Source organism: Marmota flaviventris, chromosome 1 (genome assembly GCF_047511675.1).
Source record: "Marmota flaviventris isolate mMarFla1 chromosome 1, mMarFla1.hap1, whole genome shotgun sequence".
NCBI classification, from domain to species: domain Eukaryota; kingdom Metazoa; phylum Chordata; class Mammalia; order Rodentia; family Sciuridae; genus Marmota; species Marmota flaviventris.
Genome location: NC_092498.1, coordinates 45555229 through 45564103, shown reverse-complemented (window position 1 = coordinate 45564103; position 8875 = coordinate 45555229).

Below are 8875 nucleotides of genomic sequence, written 5' to 3'. Positions count from 1 at the left end.
GCTGCAGGCTTCAGCCCTCCGTTGCCTGGTAACGCCCAGCGTGGTTATGACCTAGTTCCAGGACCGGATTTTCACCTCTGACCTTGGCCTTACTACCTGTTTCCTCTGCAATCTTCATGAGCCCTTGGGGGAAAAAAAAATCCTACTGACTTACAGACAGCCTCTTCTTCAAGGATAGAGCTCATGGCTTGAACTCTTACAAGATTTACCTTCTTCTTCTGCCTCCAACCTCCTCCCATCCTCGATTCCATATTACATGCTAATTTGTCTTTAATGATAACTATAATCCCTGGGTAATCTCAATTTCAAACACTCTGCCATCTTCCAGAATCTCCTTGTGTTATATTCTTATCTAAGCCTAACCATTGCTCTAAAGCTACCCCTAAAAGAAATCATATTCATGTATAAATGCACACATATATTCATGTGTGTATCTATGTACATATTTAATATATATTCATGAATATATTCATATATATTCACTTACATATGTATACCCTAAAACTAGACCTGAAATTAACTCTACCATTAAGTAGAGAGAGAGAGAAAGAGAGGTTTATATACATTTTATATATGTATACATATATATTCATATATACATAACTCTCAAAAATGATCAATTACTTTGACACACCCATTTCTAGTTATTCCTTTCTTATACTAACATGAACTTAGCTTATAGGATGATGACTCCAGAATTTGTAAGCCCAAAACTTATGCAATTTGAAGGTGTTCTCTAAGAAAAAAAAATTACAAAATTATAAATGCAAAATTAAGTACTGAATATTCATTCAGAATAATAAAATTTTAACATATTGAATTTTGTCACAAGTCCAGCAAATGAAGGATTGGGGAAATTATGCATCTTTAGCCTCATGATAACATTACCTCTGCCATACATTTTTTTACTCTGCTTCTAGGTTGGAACACTCTTTGTTCTTATTACTGTGGTCTGGTCCTCAACCTTATTTTTTTTTTAATTCTAAAACTCAACTGAAGGTTTTCCTATTTTAAGAAAAGTTGATACTATTATCTTTTCTTAAACAGTCTGTGTTTATTACACTTGCCTTTTATTCTCTGAGACTTACTCATTAGTGTTCCTAAAGAATGTCCTGCTGTAACCTAAATGTCCATTTTTCATGTTCATTGAATTTTACATGTGACAGTGGTTCTGTCTAAAATTCATCTCCTTCTTGCTGGAGAAAGAGATTTTTATGTTCCTTTAAATTTTGTCTAAGCACAGCCCACTGGGTTTGTATAGATTGCTCTGATAGTGCTGGTCACAGTCTCTACTGTGACTCCTATCCTCACTGTTATTAGTGTGTTTTATATCTTTCTCATACATCAGTGTAGCATTATCTTCAAGAGCAAGGAATATGCCTTCATCCTTTATATCCTTTCCCAATTACCTCACTGGGAGATGCAATAATACTTCCATCCCATGTGATCATGTAATTCTATTAACTGTATAAATCTTAAATTATAAAAATTTTTATATGTTGGTGAAAAATTATCAAGGCATGGTAAAACATGGCATGTAATCATGTGGGTTTCTGTTCTGTTGTTCCTGTGAGCAATGTGTATATCTGTGAATGTGTGAGTGGGCGTGTATGTTTTACTGTATCACTGTAACCTTGTATATGAAAAATAGAAGATACATTCAGTGGAATCATGTTAAAGAATACCTGACATTCTTGAACAGAATATTTGAAAATAATCTGACCTTATATGTCTTCTCACTCCCAAATAACAACCTTCAACTGTTAACCAAGAAAAAAATTAATAAAAGAAAGATTTGGTCATGTAAGCAGATGCAGATCACCTTGAACAGAAACACATTCCAAATGTTTCTAGGGGAAAAAATAGAAACTACAGTACCATTTATACTCAAGAAAAACAAAAGGAAGCCATACTGAATTTATATATAATAAAGAAAATGGTAATTACTTTATCCAAAGTTTTCCTGAATATCACAGTTCTAATGTCTTTTGGAACTGTTTCATGCTGAGAACAGCACATACAGAAGAACGTGAAATGCAGTTGTGTTCAGGGCTCTGGGGCTTTACGAAAATTTACTGTGTCTTTTAGGAATGATTGAACCCAGCACTTTATTCCCCAGTTTCAGTGACAAGTTCAGGCTCAATTGCTTTTGAATATGCCAAGTTATTAAAAACATGGAGAGAACTAAATGCATAGCTCAAAACTTTATAAATGGAGTTGGGAAGCAAGAACTTAGCCAAGTGTTACCATGAGAGATAAATAAGGTATTAATCCTATGAGCAAACATGATCCTTTCTTGAGGACTTATAGAGACCTCACTCAGCAGCCAAGCATCCAATTTAGCCATTTTCCTCAGTTTTGATTTTTAAACTTGCTGCACTATAAGTCAATCAAGCAGATTTCTCTACTTGATAGAAACAGATGACATAGCAGATGTCTTTGGACATGTTCTATGGGCTCTTAAAATCATATTGTAACTCAGTGACATCAAATCATTCTGATTTCAATAGAAGATCTAAACTATCTCCACTAAACTATTCTTAGAGCAGTCACTGATTTCTCATAAGCTTCTCCCCTAATGAGTCATATGCCTCACATCACATATCCAGGCACATTCTTTGGCTTCTCCACAGCCTACTACACTGCCCTGGAACAACTGAGCTGAGAACATAACAACTGGGTATATTAACCCTCATTAGAGAATAAAATAAAATATATATTAGGTGTGAAGATAGCCTGAGTTTCCAATCTGTGGACACAATTAGGGAGTACTATATAAAATCTCCATGAATTAATTGAAACATTTACGAAGATCTGCCTACCCCCAAATATGTGCTCTAAAATCAAACCAGGGTCTTAGCACTACCTGTCTTGAATCATTGGCCTGAGGTTTCTACTCCTAGTGTCACTTCACTAAATTGGTTGTCTCTAGAATAAAATAGTTAACTTTACACACACATTATTCAGAGTAGAGGGGATTTTGTTCCTCTTCTCTTAATGTATTATAATTTATTTATTATGTATTCTGAGTATTTGGGGAGGTATTTTATAAATGCAATGAGGAGATTGAAAGAAAAGAAAAAAATTAGCAAAAAAACAAACAAACAAACAAACAAAAAAAAAACATTTTTACAACAATGCTGGGAGAACAGATACCACAGAATGAGTAAGAATCCTGAGAGCTTAGGCCTTGTTTCAATGATATACATCCTTGAACAAGCCTCACAAGATGAAAAAGAGCTTAAGTACAAGCAAAACTGAGTGAAACTTCTATTGATTTCATCTAGTTCTTGTCAATTAGAAAGAAAACAACTTTAGGGCTGGGGCTGGGGCTCAGAAGTAGCACATTTGCCTGGCATGTGTGAGGCACTGGGTTCGATTCTCAGCACCACATAAAATAAATAAAGGTCTATCAACAACTAAAAAAAAAAAAGAGAGAGAGAGCGAGATCAACTTTAAAAAGAAAGAAAAAAAACAAGTTTAAATGATATTTTTATGAACCAACTCACATATGTCTCTGAAAGCTAGTGCATGAGATCATTTTCAATTGTCACATTTATTTATGAAGCAATACCTTGGAAATATTAACATTGAATTTAAACTGACCAAGAAAACTTAATTTAAAAAAAAAAATTCAATCAACAGAAAACAGAAATTCATGAACGTATGATGGAGGAGTGGTGATAAATGCTCTACCACACTTAATCAATTTATGGAAAACCTATAACATGGAAATTAGAATTGTAAAATGTCAAGGCATATTCTCCATATTCTCCTGTATTGAGTATTTCAGAGAATTATACACTCATTAAGGTAGGTGTTGATTTGCTTTATGATTGACCTGCCTGAAAAAGAAAGTGAGATGTAATTTTATAAGTTCTGCTGATCCATGGACTTGGGGAGAGGTGCTCCTAGCCTCCCATGCTGTAGCCTTCACTGCCTTCTGAGAAGGCTCTCTCCCCTTTACCTAGGAGTCCAGCAATGCAGGTGGTTTCCATTTGGTAATTCATAAATGAGCAATAGACAAGAATCTGGTGCTACAAAGTATAAACTATACTGATATTCAAAGTTTATTCTGAATAATTTCTTCTTTTCTACTCTAAAACATCTTCATGATGTTGTTTGATGAGCTAGAACCAGAGGAAGCAGGTGGTACCACTGAATACCAAACCCAACTTTCAGCCCATCGGGTTTGGTATTCAGTGGGTCCAGCAAGTAGAATTTTGAGGATACTGAAGCGCCTCTGGGGAGCCTGGTGGGAGGCCACAGCTGAGAGAAGAATGTTGTAGCCAGAGTTTTGACTTTTTCAGAATGCTTTACAGTTGGAAACACACAGCTTGGAAACTTTTTATATTGGCTTCTTTCACTTAGTGATATGCATGTAAGATTCCTTCATGATTTTTAATGACTTGAGAATGCATTTCTTTTTAACACTAAATAGGTTCCATTTTCTGAATGTACTACAGCTTATCCTCCACCTACTGAAGGACCTTTTGATTGCTTCCAAGTTTTGGCAATTATGAATAAAGCTGCTGAAAACATCTTTGTGCAGGTTTGGGGGTGATATAAGATTTCCACTCTTTCAGGTAAATACCAAAGAGTGTGATTGCAGGATCATATACTAAAATATGTTTAATTTTATTAAGAAGCTGTTAAAATCCAAATGGGGATTCACTGCATTCCCACCAGCAGTCAATGAGTGTTCTGAATTTGGGCCATTCTAACTGGTGTGTATAATCTTTGTATTGCTTTAATAAACAGACATTTTATACACACATGTCAATGTGCAAATATGTACTTTACTAATGAGTATTAGGCAAAAAAAACACATTGGAATAGAGAGATGCTTCCCTTCTTGAACAAAATGACTTATTTATCTTGAAAAAATGTGAACTTTTTCCTTACTATTCTAACAAATTTCTGTAAACCAAATCAAAAAGTTGGGACTTTATAATTATTTGTGATGATGTTCTGTTATATACTGTTGTGAATATAGTAAGAAAAGTTTTGATAAAAAGTATTTCATATAACATAATTATATGTTATTTGACTGGTGGCAGAATAGACAAATGAATGGAATAGAATAGAAAGTCTAAAACACACTCAACTATATTAAGAATTAGTACCTGATTATTGTGACATTTAAATTAGTAAGGAAAGGATAAATTATTCATTAGTGTGGGCCCAGATCCCTCCCAATCTTGAGTAGTGAGCCACACTTCGCATTCTAAGACTCAGTTCTTTTAGTATGTAGTGAAGTGCTCTATTGTTCCTGAAACATCCCCCCAGTTCACTCAGGACTTTATGTGGAACCCAAATCATCGCCCATACTTTTATGCTGAGTTCTCTTTTGAGACCCTTGAAGTTCTTGCTAGTACATCAGGCTGGGAGTGTAGTAAGGCAAGTGGGACATAGGTTGGACATCTAAGAAGAGTTAATAGGGACAGCTAAGTTATCAGGTTTAAATAATATAGTAGTTCCTCCTTATCCATGGTTTTGTCTTCTGCAGTTTCAGTTACCTGAGGGCAACGACAGTCTGAAAATATTAAATTTATCAGATTGACTGTTATGGTATTGAAATGCTCATGCCCAGGTAACCTTTATTTAATTTAATAATGGCCCCAAGGTGGAAGATTTGTGAGGTTGGCATTTTGGATATGCCAAAGAGAAGCTATGAAATATTTACTTTAAATGAAAAGGTGACAGCCCCAAAAAAATATTCTGAGAGAAATTATTCATACAGCTTTTATAACTGTATATCATTCTAATTGTTATTTTGTTATTAGTCATTAACTTCTTATTCAGCTTAATTTATAAATTAAACTCTATCATGAAAGAAAAGTGGCACAGGACTGCTCACACACACACACACACACACACACCTGGGATAAGAAGCGGGTTTATTGTCAGGGGAGTCTGACAATAAACTGCTCTGCACAGAGAGGGACAGCAGCAGCAAGCAGGGAGAGCAGTAGCAACTCCCCCTTGAAAGTTATCTTTTTTGAGGCTAGAATCACAGCCAGCTAGGGGCGGGTTTAGTCTTTACTGACATAGTAAGCATCCCCTAATCTTGTGGAAGGGAAGTTTGTTTCTTGGGAACAGAGACAGGCAGTTTTCCTATCTCTCAAAGGGAAAACAGGGAAACTGGCACCATGTCTCTTTATCTTCTCAAGGAGAGAACAGGAACACCAGTATGTCCCCATCTCAGGGGCCAGTAAGTTGTCTCCTAACTCTCAATGAGAGAACAGGGAGAGACCAGCACATCTCCAGGCCAATAGGTTCTATCTCGCGCTACTTTCTATTTCTTGGGAATAAGAACTGTATTCATAAAGTGGGGGTGGTGAAAAGGAAGATGGCTGCAATCATGCTAACAATCGATGTGTATGTTTAGGAAAATACAGTATACATAGGATTCAGCGCTATCCATGGTTTCAGACATCCACTGGGCTTCCTGGAACATATCCCCAGCAGATGAGGGGGCTTACCATTTTCCAATTGTGAGCTTAGATTAAAATTTTAGATCATAATTTCTCAACATTTCTTAACCCTTGACCATGTACCATCATTAAATATATCTCTTCTAACCCCATGAAACTCTAGAGATTCTGAATACCAATTTTTTCCTCATGTGGAGAAAAAAGTATTTATCAGATTTTATTGATTGATTGCACCTCCAATTATCTATAACTTTCAGGCTACAGATTAAGCATATTCATCTAATCATATGACTTAATTTATGGTTGCAAAGCTAAACTATTTATTGCAGTTGATCTCAACTATGTCTAAACTCAAATCTGTATTCTTTAGCTTAGATTATGTAGTAAAGATGAATATGATGTTATTCAGTCCAGTTTGATACTAATTATTCTTAATAATATTTTTCCAGAATATTCCCAAGCCAAGTTTAATAAACTAATGATTATTTCTCATCCACATAAGAAAAAAATGGAGCCATTTGAAATCTGTTAAATTATATAACAATTAAATTACAAGTTATGTTATATGCTTTATGTCTTACTGTATTAGATGAAAAATAGTCATGTCAGAACAGAAAGTAGAATTTTACTGAAGGACAATAATCAAAACCTTTTCCAAAGCATCAAAGTGTAGGGTTTTCCTTTTATTTTTTTAATTGTTTTCTTGCTGTTTAACATGCTATCTCCTAATCCCATGCATCATACATATACTTTTATAAATGACAATGCTTTCAGAAAGAAATGACCATTTTTTGTGACCTTTGTAAAACTTTTTTTGAATATAATAATTAACAGAAATGTATCTATAGTATTGATATGTAGAAATGTTGGTAAAACTAAACATGTCTTACGTAGGCAGTAAGAGAGGAAAGGAATTAGCAATCAGAAAGAACAGCTAGAAGAATGTGTATATATTTTTCCTAGTCACCCATAAGAGAAAAATTCATTTTAAAAAGTCATAACAAATATGGAAGATGAGGAAGAAGAGTGACATAACAAATATGGAAGATGAGGAAGAAGAGTGAGGAAGAAAAGTGACATCCTTTCTAGTGTTTATTATTGTCAAATAAGTATCATTGTTTTCTCCTTAGGAAGAAGAGTGACACTGTATAACAGAGAGTATAAGAGGAATATAAAAGAAAGAGTGGGCTTAAATGAGAGCATGGGCTTTCTCTCTACTCTAAAATATACAGAATTAATTTACCTAATAATTAAGGAAGTCAGTAGAAAATATTACACTTTTGAATTATAGCCAAATTTTATGAAGAAGAATTTATGCATTTTATGAGAGGAAACTTAATCACCATATCTTTTAAAACAAAATGTTTAATAACTGCTAAGCTAGCAAAACCTGCCTTCAAAGAACAGTCTTATTAAATTTATCATGAATTAAAATTTGTCCTTAGTTTTGATTTTCCCTTAGCTCAATATTCTTGTAATTTCTAACTTATTGATATTCTCTGGTAAATTCTTGCTACATGCTTCAAATCTTTTTTCAGTAGTTCATAAAATGAAAAAAAAAAAAAAAAACTACTGTGTATATATACCCAAATGGAATTTGAAAATTCTATAAAAAATTTATAGAATTTATTCTCTAGACACTAAAATTGTTCCTTAACATATATTACACTGAACTTAAAAGATAAGAGGTTATTAGTAGTCAATAAGTTTGTGGCAGTTCAATTATTCATTTTTTGATAATCATATTTCAAATATCAAATACTATATACTTTATTAGATGAGTTTTATATGCCCTCCTGCATGAGTGTATCAAGTGTCTTTAAAACAGCTGAACTAAGTATTTCAAGTAATGTAGGTGCACCACTAATGCACATGGTTATGAAAATAATGAACATTTTATTATCTATTACCCTTTTGTTCTCCATGTGTTTGTCCAGGCTGGTCAATGTAGAACAGTTTATTTCTTTGATAAGAAATTAACTATATATTTAGCTGCTCTGCCTTTACAAATGTTTGGTCTACAGAATAAGTTGGAGAATAAACACCATAAGTATTTGTATTGCAGTGGTGTTACCATTCTGATGTCTTGTGTTAAAATCATACTGCCACATTCCACCATCCACTATGAAATTAATGCTCATTAATGCTTAAGGTATGGCTCTCCCCCAAAATAAACAGGCTCACACTCATCCATATTTCTATTTGAAAGTCATTTGGAACATGATTTTATATTCAAAATAGGAACTGTTTTATCAAACCCATATTCTTTCTTATAGACTTTTTCCTATTTTTAATAGTGGACTATAGTTTACATAAGGAGGGATTTGATGTTATATATTTGCACATGGACTCAATACAACAATACAATTTGGCCAATATCATTCTCCAGTATGTCCCTTTTCCCTTTCCTTTCCTTCCTTTCTCCCCTGGTTGCCTTC